A 13,746-nucleotide genomic window follows, 5' to 3' on the forward strand; every position below is an offset into this window, starting at 1 on the left:
GCCTGCGGTCAGTTGCCACACAATTAGCGAGCGCTGTAGTTAACGTCTTCGATTTAGTTTCAGCCACAGATCTGTGGAAATATATTCACTCCAAAATAGTGATTTGCTATCTGGCCATGCGCTTGCCTGCTGACATCAGTCCAATTAGCTGCAACTGTATACTTAGCTTGTAGGTGGTAGCTCAAAATCAAATTACCTCAGTGATACTTAAATTACATTTGACACAAGGCACAAGGTGCATATTACTTTTGACCTGTCAACTGAAACTACTGGGAGTTTTTTTTTTTTTTTTTTTTTTTTTAAGTGACAGGAACCATTCAAAAGCATGGCAGTGTCTTAGCTAGTAGCCGCTGCCACAGTTTGACAACAAGTGAGGGTGCATATATATATATATATATATATATATATATATAGTTTTTACTGTATACCTTTAATAATACATTGCAATTTATACTGTATTGGAATGAGTTACATAGTACTCATTCCTTCATGGCAATAACATACATTTTAAGTGAACTGAATAAATTCCAAAACTTTTATCAGTTGTTGCCTTTGTTGTATAATAAAGACATTATCATCAGTCACTCCAAATCAAATTTTTAAAAGTAATGAGTTGCATGTTGACCTTTAAAAATTGTATTGGTTGCATTTTCATGTGCAAATGTAGTTTGTTCGAATTAATTTTTCTGTGGACTTACTGATTGTTGTTTTCCTTTAAGTCTTATTTCTATAATTAGCTTTTACATCATGCTTACAGATACAATCTAGCTATCTAACATTTTGCAGTGAAAGTAACACCAGTGTTAAGTGTTAGAAATGAGTAGTGGTGGAAGAGCTATTCATATATTTTTACTGCCTGAAAAATACTCCATTATAAGTAAGACTCTACATGCAGGATGTCATGTAGGCTTATTTGGCAAGTAACACAAGTATATGAAATTCTTGGGTAATTATTAGTTACCCAGTAACGAATTGGCCATAATGAAGATGTATTACCTTTTTTGTAGAATTTTTCTGTTGATGTGAGTAAAATAAATTAACTAAGTTAGTACTTTATATACTGTATAAGGCCATTTGATCAACTAAAATGCTTTTTTTTTTTTTTTTTTTACCTTTTTAAGATTTAAATATTGTAGTGTTTTCATTTTGTAGTTTCTTTTGCACTTACAATTTGACACAGCACAAGAATAACATCTACTTATCAGCAACATGAATATTCACATGCAGCATGTAGCCTACTGTATTAAACTTTTATAAGATTACAGCCATGTGTTATAATAGTACTATAATATTGATGATGTGTTATTGCTTCATCAGTTTGACATTGTAGAAAGTGTTTTCTTTCAATACGGCTGCCAGCTGTGGGTCAGTTTAAAGTCAGGTGTTTCTGAGGAGTGTTTGAAGTGTTGCTTCACAGCTCTGAGCTGTAACCAGAGCACTACACTGTCACCTGGAAGGTCAAAGCTCAGGATGAGGCTGTAGAACAGAGCAAAGTGGCCACTGAAGGAACTGTGCTGGGGTTTAGCTTGCAAATGAGATCTGTGACTTTTAACATTCACTGAAAACACTGGACTGGCTGATTTGTAGAATTCTTTACTTTTACTTTTGTCAGAGGGTCAGGTAGGGTCCCAGCACTGTCTAACATGTATAACCATCGGCTTATATTTGCATATAGATATTTACATAATAGATTTGTCTCATTTTTGTTGTAGACTTATGTTTGGTGTGTGTGTGTGTGTGTGTGTGTGTGTGTGTGTGTGTGTGTGTGTGTGTGATTCTGTCCTTTCCTCACACTCTTCTACTGTATATGCAAGGGTTATTTACAGCAAACACGCGCACACACATACACACACACACACCTGATGAATGTGTGTGTAGTTGTGGGTATTGGAAGAACCAAAACACTGTTGATGTGTCTGCAGAGGGTTAGCTGAGGCCATGCTTGATTGGATGACTGAAAAATAGACCCTCATCCTAGATAGATAGATAGATAGATAGATAGATAGATAGATAGATAGAGTAAGGAACATAGCAAGAATATAATGAGAGGGAGAGTGAGGGGGTGAGACGAATGGCAGGAGTATCCACGGGTGAGGGGAGGGGGAAGAGGAGTTATGTGTGGTGTGTGAATTGTGATGTCAGAGTGCCTCCAAGTGGCCTGCGGGAGGGTCTGCCTTCCACTCTTTAATCTTTTTTGACTATACTTAACCTTAATTATTATATCCACATTTATTTTACCTTTTAGTTTCTCTGCGCCATTAAGTGTTAAAATACTTTGTAATATTGATAAATACTGTGAATGAATTATAGTTTGCATTGAGTTAAATGTTGTGTCCAGTTCATATTTATTTTGATCTTTTTTCATTAAAGTAAGCAACATCAAATAAATGTTTATATTATTAGATAATAGTATTGCATTATCATTTTATTTATAATAGAATATACAATATAGTAATAATATTACAGTAAGATCCAGGAGGTTGTCACATACAAGTTATATAAGTAGTAACATGCAATGTGATGTAAGAAATAAAAAAATATAAAATTATAAATATACCTTAAAAAAGAAAATTAATGTTTTATAACAATGTATATGTTTTTAAAGCAAACCATATGAAACAATCTTGTAAACATTTAAAGACTAATATTTCAAACATTATTATATTAGCAACTATTATAGTGCAGTTGTAAATAATGCTACAAGTTTTCTAGTCATGTAAATTTTAAATCTTATTTTTCCAATTGATCATTTATAAATGTGTATTTTAGTTTGGTGGCATCAATTATTTCAGTATAGGTAGTAAGTAATAATTTTTATTTGTATTTAAATTAATGATTTTATAATGATGTTAACTGTATATAATAACACTGTACAGGAATGAATAAGAAAATGAAATACATGTTAATGTGGAACCAAATGTGACATGTGGTCCAAAGGATCCCACAGCCCAGTGCTGGAACACAGGATGGATGAACAACCAACATGAAAGAGCAAAAGCAGCTCAACTGTGTCGGCCGTCTCCTCTTCCTTTCCAACAGCTCTGTGACGACTCTGTTGTCTTTGCAATTACACACAGATAGCACCATAGACCAATGAAACTCCTCACACTGAGAACTATGGGTAGGACCAAAACACTATAAACACACAGGGCCCTGGAGGCAAACTTCTCCCAACAGCCCTATAAACCATGCTCATATGAAACAGAAACATATCAAGGGCCAGTCCCACTGGTATGGAAGAACAGCAAGGCCATAATAATCAAAATTTTGTAAGCAAATGAAAATCTGTTTTTGAATTTTGAAGTTTAATCACTGAATATGTGTTCAAAATGTACAATAAGTGTGTATAATAAGTGTTCTAAAAATGTTTTCAATTGACTCAAATTTCTAGATTCATAAAATTGCTGGTTAAATCTGAACAACTTCTTAGCATAAAAACATTTTTGTTTTGTTTTGTTTTTTTTGTTTTTTGAGCCTGGATATTTCAACCTGTTAAAAAAGCTCCCGAAATTGCATATTTTGTATTACATTTTGGAAATTTCAAAGAGGGGAATTCAAAACACATCAATTTTAGATTTTCTTTGGAATATATAGTTTCCCAATGCTATAATATTCAATGGTATGTAAATTGAACAGAAATTTAGATAGGTATTAAAATGAATCATATGATTCAAATTCTTATGGCCTTTTTTTACTTCCTGTACTTACCAACCAATTTGCTGTAGAGAGGTTTCCTCCTCTAATGTGTTTATACTTTAAGTTACACTTCATTCAGTAAGAATATTAAAATTTTACAATAATGTTTGTTGTTCTTCTATACATATACTTATGTATGTGTGTGTATATATATATATACATACATAAGATATATAAGATGTCAGTAAAATACATAAGATATATAAGATGTCAGTAAAAAAAGATGGTGTCACTAATATGTATATGTAAAATAAATAGAAAATAATAATATTAAAAATAAAAATGTAAATTACTCATTATAGTTCAATAAAAAAAATTAGAATAATTTTTAAGGACATTTTTGAAAGTACCACTTTTATTTATTTGAGGGGACTTTAATTTCCTATTGCCACATTTAATTTCCCATCTGTTTTTATTTCCATCGGTAAAAAAAACCATTAAATGCTCAGTAGGGTGTTAGTGGACGCTGAGTCAAATTCCATGAAACTTATGGCTGATAAATACAGCATGTTACATCTTAAACAGATGAAAATTGACTGAAATAAAGGTAAAATGTTGTTTTTTCAATATTTTGACTGGGTTTTTAAAATGGATGAAAACACAAACAGCATAAAAACTACAGGCCCAAGCTTCATTTTGAATAATTTGTGGGGGTTTGAAAGAATTTCATCTGCCATACCAGGCTTTTGTGTTACTCCAACACAAGACGACTCCTCCTCTTCGATGCACGAGACAACGAATCAGCATAGCATTCTGACTCGGTGGGAGCGACTACATGACAGCAATCATTTTTCAGTATGGTGTAGTCAATGAAACAACTAGTTAGTGAAATCAAAGTCCTTTTTATCTTGTAGCCAGACATGTCAAGGATGTTTGTTTTTTCCCTCAAATAATAAAAGGCAACTTTGGGTTGAATAAATATGTTTTGTTTTTTGTTTTTTTTTTTGTTTTTTGATTGCATTATTTGGGTTTTACACACACACACACACACACACACACACACACACACACAGAGAGAGAGAGAGAGAGAGAGAGAGAGAGAGAGAGAGAGAGAGAGATCTCAGTGGAGTAAAAGATTCAATGGTGGTTTAAGTTACATGCTTTATGTATATCATGATTAATTTGCTGAGTCTGTTTCCATTGCACTTCATTAATATAATTTAATAGTAAATTTACTAATATCTTTAACCCAGCATTTGCATTCAGGTGTTTTTGCATGCATAATGAAAACTGAAAAAACAAAACAAAAAAAAAACAAAAAAAAAAACAGATGGATGGAAATACACTTATTGTGAGGTTACATTTAGCAAGCAGTTTCTCTAATGGCCACTATGTGGCTCCAAGAACACTATAACTGTTGCTGAAGTGAATGGAAAAACCCTTAAAAGGATGGTTCGGATATTTTTTTTTTTTTTTTTTTTGAAGTAGGGTTGTATGAGGTTGTTATCCATAATCCAGTTTATTATCTAGTAGTGATAGCAGTCCACACCCTCAGTTTGGAAAAACAGACAGGAGTATCCACTCGGAAACTAAGCAATGTACTGCTGTGGCAGAAGCAAAATATATTTTAACCACCTTAAAAGGGTAAACCCTAAAATAGTCAATACCAGCTTAAGTGTATGCCGCATTAAAGTTTTTTCACCACTTTACTGTGCCATCAGATGGCCCTTTAAGACAGGGAACTGAACTGCAAATGAAACTTCAAAATGCTCTTATCAAAGCCACAAGCTTCCATTGACAAAAACAATTATTTCACACCAAAGAACATGGGATTTGTTTGTCTACCACTGCCTCTACAGTTAGTGAGCTAGTGTGTAACTTTAATGAGTCCGAACTCACTTTCTAAAACACCAAGGTGGCTTGTTGAATATTGTTGTATTTTTTTTTTCTATTCATAGAGGTAATAAAACAACAATGGTCATGATCAAACCAACCTAAAAATATATAGTGCATCAAATATTCATTTTTTTGGTTCTAGGACCAGCAAGCCCACCGACACTCTTTGTCTTGCATGTTATGATAATTATTATATGTTATGATGTATGTGTATGTATGAACTAGGAATTATTGCTGGTAACATAACAGTTTGTTGCAGTTCCAAACTAAGTATGAATGTCACTCAACCTTAATAAAGGTTAAAGACCTTCCTCAAACATTTCCTCTGTAGAACACTTGTGCTGTCACCTCTGCTAAATTTTTCAACCTTTCATTTTGTAGCCAGGTAGTTTTTCTTTACCCCCCCTCCATATCCAAGCCATCAGAGTGGAGGAAGAAAGCCATCTATTAATGAACAAATTGGAATTGTCATTAGGCTGGCTGTGCAGGGAGATGGGCCTTTTGGAAATAAAGGAAAATCCTGCTTAATTAATGGTGACATCAATCATGGTTTGGGCTGATTGGCTAAGAGGCGGTCCATCTCCTGTCTGATTTATAGGCAAGACGAGAGAGAGCTGAAGTGATGACAGAGTGAGAGAGGAAGAGAGATATAAATAGAATCTTCAAAGTTTGTTCCTTTGTTACTTCATGTCTTCTTTATGTACTGAGGACTATGGTATTCTGACACACTCTCTAAACCTTATTAACACCCCCATACAACTGTCACTGCTTAAAAAAGCAAGACCGACCTTGAAATGCACACAAATGTTATCATGCTAATACAACTTTTCTGCCTCAGAATTTTCTTTCCATACTTTTCATGCTAAGTAGGCAGTTTACACTCCAGCTGAGTGAACAAAATCTGAAAATGAAAACTATACATGTGGTTCAACAAGTGGCTTAATCAGGGATGCAGTGGTCAGGACAAATGTTACAACTGATGTCCATAAATACAGCGTACTTGCCTGAGAATCACCTAGACAACACACCAAAATGGTTGCACATGATTCATGTGATTTTCCATCATTGTCACTGCACGCTCAGCCATTCATAACACTGTCCCTGGTGGAAACACAATGTCTGGAAACAACGAAACATAACAAAAACGAAATGAAAAAAAAAAAAACTGCTCTTTGAGGCACTATCCCTGGTGGAAACACAGCTATGTCATGATAAAAAAAAACAACTGCTTTTCATGGCCCTGGTGGTTGTAACAGGGCAACAGATTGCTAAAAGACACCCACGTTTGGTGACTAAGAAGCTGATGGAACTTTTGATTAATTATCTGCAGTTCTGTGTTTAAAGTCAAACTTCGCAGATGTCAAGAAATCCATATGATATATTGCAGTAAATTAACAATTTCAAAACCATCTAACATATATGACTAACTTGCATCTCTCGAGCTGCCACCTGCTCTTGTGATACTAGCTAGCTAAAGTCTACTTTCGTCATACGGAAATGGACGTGGTTTCATCAAAAGTAGTTTGGGAAAATGAAAGATGCAGTGTTTCTTTAAATTTTAGATTCAGATTTGACATGTAGATTTAGTATTTAGGTTTAACATTTAAATTTAGTTGCAAACATTACTCCTCTGCTGTAAAATGAAAACCTAAACTGAATGAAAATAGCAAAATGAATAAGTTTCAATATTTATAATTTTCAGTCACACCTGTACAGAGATGCCAGCAGCTGTATCTGTATTGACAGTTATTACTAAAAAAGAAAGACTTCCGAGAGGAGTCTGCCTTTGAAATCTGAGTGTCTCTGATCATCACTCCCCTAAGGTCTCCAGAGGTCAGCTGGTCAGTATGTCAGCCATCCAGGTGTTTCAACTGAAACACTAAACTTCCTGTTACAACCTCTTTCTCTGCATCAAATGCTTGGATTGAAAAAAATGTTTATCTTTCACAGAATGCATTCATTACAAATTTCTTCACTAATGTCCATCCATTCATTTGCTGACCAGGTGTCAAGCTCCTCCTGGAGGACCTTGAAGTTTTCAGAATCTAGACGAGATATATAACTTCTCCAGCGTGTTCTGGGTCTACCCTGTGGTCTCCTACCAGTTGGAGGTGCCCTGAAATCCTTAAAAGACGGTGCCAAGAAGGCATCCAGATCATCTTAATTGGCCGTTTTAATGTGAAGGAACAGTGGCTCTACCCCAAGCTCCCTTTCTCTTAACTGCTTAAACTATCTCTAAGGGAGAACCCAGCCACCCCATAAAGTTATTTTAGCTGTGTATGTCTGTGATCTCATTCTTTCAGTCAATACCCAAAGCTCAGGATCATAAGTGAGGCTTGGAACATAGATCTACCGGTAAATCAAGATCTTTGCCTTCTGGCTCAACTCCCTCCTCACCACAGCAGCCCACCTTAATGCTGAAGACACACCAATTCCCCTTTAGCGCTCACTCCATTTTACTCTCACTTGTGAACAAGACCCCAAGAACTCTTTCACTTGGGGCAATAATTCACTCCCAACCCCAAGGGAGCAATCCATTGTTTTCCAGCATAGAACCAGGGTCCCAGACTTGAAGGTGCTGACTCTCATCCCAACTGCTTAACATTTGACTGAAAATTGCCCCCAGTGTGTGCTAAAGGTCATGGTCTAATGAAGCCATCAGAACCACATCATCTGCAAAGAGCAGAGACACAATTCTGAAGTCCCCAAACCAGACATTCTCCTTCCCACAGCTGTGTCTAGAGATCCAGTCCATTAGTATCACAAACAGGATCAGTGACAAGAGACAACCCTGGTTTAGCTATAGACTATATAAAGGAAGTGGACATAACCACTGTGACATCACTTATTGGTTTCTGAACTACCAAATCTTCAAGCTTGGAAATTTGGTCATTGTCATCTTTTTATTTTGGAGCCAGAAGTGACCATATTTGGACGAGAGGGTGGAGCTGGCAAGTAGTGAGAGATGGAACTGAATGAGAACCCGAGGACACCACTGTGGTAGCGACCTGTCAATCACAAACCAACCATGCCCTAAAGCACATCCTGCTTTATCATCTATATTACTCCAAATGGGAATATAATTTAGAAAATGAACATCATGCTGTATTGAAGAAGTCTTGAAACTAACAACAGACCGTAAACGCATTAGAGAAATGTTTGCTGAGGTGATAAAGCAATTGAGAAGCAGGGTCATTTTTGCAGGACTTATACAATTGGACTTCTTCTAGCAGCAAGTGCTGTATTATTTCTAATGGCCCTGCTGGCCATATACAGGACATTATAAGGGCTACAAGACTATATTGAAGGCGAGACTATGTAGTCACATAGAGGTGACCCTTTCATTTTCCAGGAAAACCTCCAATACAGAGTTAGACCATGGATGTATAAAGAGAAATGGATACAGTGTTGGAGGCGGGACCATCTTTATTCCTATAAAAGTGGTGTATGAAGCCAAAAAAATGGCTGGATGCACTGCTTCTGCACTGTGCAGCCCATAGAGCAGGCATCTGGGGTCCTGAGTTAGACCCACTACACTAGCAAACTGCTGTAGTCAGTATTGAGAAACATTAGCATAAACTCAAATGGGTCATTTAAAGGTCATTTTGGGGTCATCCAGGTGTTTTAGGTTTACAAAGACCTTCAGGCTGCCTGAAAACAAAACGTCTTTTCTCTAGTTCAAAGTTCTCATTTCATCTTGATGCTCTTTGATCTCTGTATTGCTTTCTTTGCTTTTCCTCCAGTGAATGTTTATGAGGACCAGTATTACCAAATCAGATTACAAACACAAACTTTCCAATATTAACAACTCACCTAACGGTTTCTTCTAAGCATCCGTAAAAGATGTAAAGAACTCTTTTGACCTAAAGCAGCAAACTGTCTTCCACTGACTTCTTCTCCTTCTTGTGAAATTAACACAGTTGTAGAAAATTAGTGACCATTACAAAGGAAATGCTGTGATAACAGAGTGTTTTTGTATGTCCTTTGTGTTATGTTGTGTTCACACCAGGCGTGAATAAAACAAATAGCGCAAGTGAACTACATGCCAGGTTGATGTAAAGATGTGATTAGATGCAAATTCCTGCCAGGTGGCGCGATGGACGTGAAGTGAAAGAAACAAATTAAGCAGCGAAGATGAAGTGAGTAGCACAATTTTGCGTCATATGCATATTCACCAGAAGCGAGTCAGCACAAAATATTCCAGCGTTCAAATTAATATGAAAAAAACATTACTAAAAGTTGGCCAATAGTCCTGTCTGAGAATGCTAAAAAAAAGATCACAGTAACAGGAGTTTTACAAAGGAAGTTTGAAACAAGCGACTAATATTTATTTATTCATTTATGTATTTATTTATTTTTCCAATGTGACTGGTGTAGGAACAGCCTTTAGACTGAACTGGTCTGTTATATTGGCAGGAGAGAGATGCAGAGAGACAAGGCAGACAAGTTTATGGAGAGGAGAAAATCGAATTACATAAAAACATTTACACACTGTCTCTCACACACATGCAGGCTTAGCACATGTCAGTTGTAGCTCCCATCCCGCAGGCAGTGATGAAGTACTGTATGTGTCTGTGTGTGTTCATTTGTCTCCCTCCAGCTAGCAAGTAAGCCGTCCAAAACACAACCTGCTGTTTGAACAATACACCCTGATGGCAGGCTGTAAAACAATTGCGTGTGTGTGTGTGTGTGTGTGTGTGTGCGTACTACATTGTTTTCTTTGTCCCTGTATTATTTGTTTGCTTAAAAAAATGTAACTCTTCCTCACCCCTCTATCTAATGAATCATTTATCAAAATACATTTCAAAATGTAAAAATTAAAATGTCATGTCTAAGTTGTGAAAAAGAGTCAGAGAGGAATAATGTTGCACTGGTTTAGTTGTATGTTTCTGCTATTGATTGAAGCCTGTGGTAAAACATAAACAATATTTAGGGCTCCCAATCAGTCTTATTGATCCACATAAATGCACAAACATACATACTCTGATGTCATTCCATGATGTACACATAAACAGTGAAGGGCAAAAGCTGATTTATTTGTCTGTTTTTTCAGAGGGTAACATGGAGGACAGGACAATGCCAACTGTATCAAATTCAGATTCCCTTGGGGTAAAAATAAAGACACTCGTAAGGCAACATAAAATGCAAGTTGTATTTGTTGTTCAAGTGGAAAAGAAAGTTATGGTAAATAACTGAATGTAGTCCTAACACTGGAGGCAACCACAGACTCCAAAATAATGGACACAGCTACTATGACATCACCCATTGGTTCTGGACTCCTGTTTTGAAGCCTCAAGTTTGGCATTTTGACCATCACCAATCTTGTTTTTTGGAGCCAGAAATGACTGTATTCGGGCGAGAGCCTGGGGCTGTGGAGGAGCGAGGGGTGAATCTGATTGAAAAACTGAGGACAGTATCAGCAGACAGCCTGTCACTCAGAGACCCAGCTCTTAATCGTGCATAACTTAAAGCCTAAAAAAAATGTTACTAGGTGAGTTTTATTAAAAAAATAAATAAATAAAACTCCCTAAACAGTTGTCACTAAGGCTATGAACATGTTTATTTCTGCTGTGAAGTTGGATATTTTAACATGGGGGACTGATGAGGACTGACTGGCTTCAGGAGCCAGCCTCAAGTGGCTGTTCAGAGAACTGCAGTTTTTAGCACTTCCAAGTTGGCTTTATTTTTCAGCCCTGAAGGCTGCCACTTGTAGGCAATACTTTTGACTGTTAAGCCACATTGTGCACAAAATTGGTATTTTTGCATGTTGGTGCCCCCACAGTTTCAGTGTGGTCCACCACTGTTGTCCTAAATACAAATCGTACCTGCAGGTTGCAAACAGTTTATACTGTCCTGGCATAAGCTGTAGTGATCTGTGTCATGACTAAGGGGAAAACAACAATTCCACAATATGAGTGTACATCCTTGCCAATATCATTTATGGAAGATTGTGACATAGGCTGTTACCTTTTTGGTGTCATCCTGTCTCACTGAGTTTCACAGACAGCTGTGCATGTGCATGTGTTGACAATCTGAAGAATTTGGAATGGGCGAATACAAGGCCAGAAGCCAGAGAATCATGTTGACTGACGGGACAGAGTAATATTGCAGGATTTTACACAGATATGATTTTGTATGATTTTATTTATTGTGTCATCGGAGATAATCATTAACATAACAACAACAAAAATGTTCTGAGCACTTTGACAGCATTTTTAGCACATATTCATAGTTTGCTAAGCATTTGAATGTGACTTTTAGCATCTGGAAAAACTTCTGAACTTCGTGAGACATGGAGGTCACTGTTCGGGTTACAGCCAACGTTGCAAGCTTTCATGAATAACACTGGCAGGCATGTACACTCTGCTGTGTGATTGTTGTTTTCCTATTAGTTGGGAGACAGATCAATACAGCTTACATCAGGACAGAAGGTATCCATTTTGCAAACCTGTATAGTATTTTTTGTTTTTTACCAACTTTATTGAGACAATTATCCAACAAGCTTACAACACTGTGTATACAACTTGAGCCATAAATTACAAATACACCAGAAAGACTAAAGGTTGTAGCATAGTAAAAAAGATAAAACCAAATAAGAGTGTTTGCTTCAGCCGGTGGGAGGTGCTTTGTTTTCAGCTTGACTATTTCCAACAAGGAGTTCAAGTCACAAACTTTCTTATTTTACAGCTAAACAGTACACTAAAATATGTTTCTGAAAATATCTGAGGTGAGACAACGCAATGCAATAATAGACTCTTGATTTATATTTGATCAGTGCCTAGTTTAACAGTTTGACTGAAGTTCACAAGCAGTGATGACACACATGATTGACAATGAGAGACTCCTTGACTCTGATTGGTTGTTCTCCTTCAGCTGCAGTAGATTCTCGCAAATGCCATCAGAAGCCCTTGAAGGAGGCAGAGGAATGTGTTTCTTTTCAGAGATTATCTGTCTCTGTGGATGTAGAGACAGTTTTAGCAAATGTGACAAAAATCTATTTTTACAAAAGTTAGCAAGTGTAGCTTTAACGCATTTTTTGTCAGTGTTGGCCTACATGTTTTCATGAAGAGCCAAGCACCAGTAACAGCAGCTGACATTACTGGCATACATACATTACTGGAATGCAAGATACTGCTTATTGCATCAGGTAAAGCAGCTCGGTTCATTTCAAAAGAAGATGTATTTTTGGGCAGTGGAGGATATGTGGAGCATACAGTTTATGTTTCTGTGCAGGTTGTACAAGGGTATTTGAATTTACGGCAAGCTTTTATTTAATTTACATATTGCTAGTCTAGTTAGGAAGCTCAAAGTAAAGATTAGCTTTTATTTTAGAAATAAATTTTATTTTACTTTCAGTGCCAAGAAAAAAAAGTTGTGGGAGCTACTTTTCTGTCTGTGACAGCAGTATGCAGCCTCCTCCATTTTATGGAGCCTTGATTCAGTGTATTGTATATCTCCATTTTTCATTATAAATGTAACATTCCTTACTTAATACTGAATTCTTTATGATTTTGTGAGTTGGTCATCACTGACAACTCACAGAAAACAGCACTGGTGTCTTTTTATCTAGAAAGCAATACTAGGTTAACTTCCAGCTCACCTCTGTAACCTTCTCTGTCTTAGCTCTGGTTACCCGCTGCAATCTTCATATGTATCATGGGTTTTGACAGATCTGCATGGCTGCTACCTTGACCAGGCCTCTCTTGTAAAAGAGGTTTTTAATCTCTGTTGGACTTCCTGGTAAAATAAAGGTAAAAAAAAAATGTCTTTCACATTATCATTCAATCATTATTCGTTGACGAGAATTGTAACACATCTCAATAGTTTTAATTTGGACTTTTTAATTTATCTGTCCAATTTTATCCTATTTTTAAAAGACTTTTCTTTCCCTTTGTTTTAATAATTCAGGTCACCTGGCAAGTATTCAGCAGTGCAAAACCAGTCTCCATTTCAGATTCATGGAATCTTGTTTGCCTCTCCCTCTCCCTCCTTGTTGGTTTTTCCATCCCTCCATTTCTCTGATAATAAATGGAGTGTTTTTTCCGCTAGTACTCCTGTCACTGTTATCTCTCCACTTCATCCACCACTCACTGGTGCCTCAATCACTCATCCCCCCCCCCCCCCTCTTGTTTTTCTGTCTGTCCAGTCCTCCGCTTCAAATTTAGTCTCATCCTCCTCACTCCATCATCTATCTCTCTCTTTTGCTCCTGTGGT

This window comes from Epinephelus fuscoguttatus, linkage group LG19 (genome assembly GCF_011397635.1).
Source record: "Epinephelus fuscoguttatus linkage group LG19, E.fuscoguttatus.final_Chr_v1".
Classification (NCBI taxonomy): Eukaryota; Metazoa; Chordata; class Actinopteri; order Perciformes; family Serranidae; genus Epinephelus; species Epinephelus fuscoguttatus.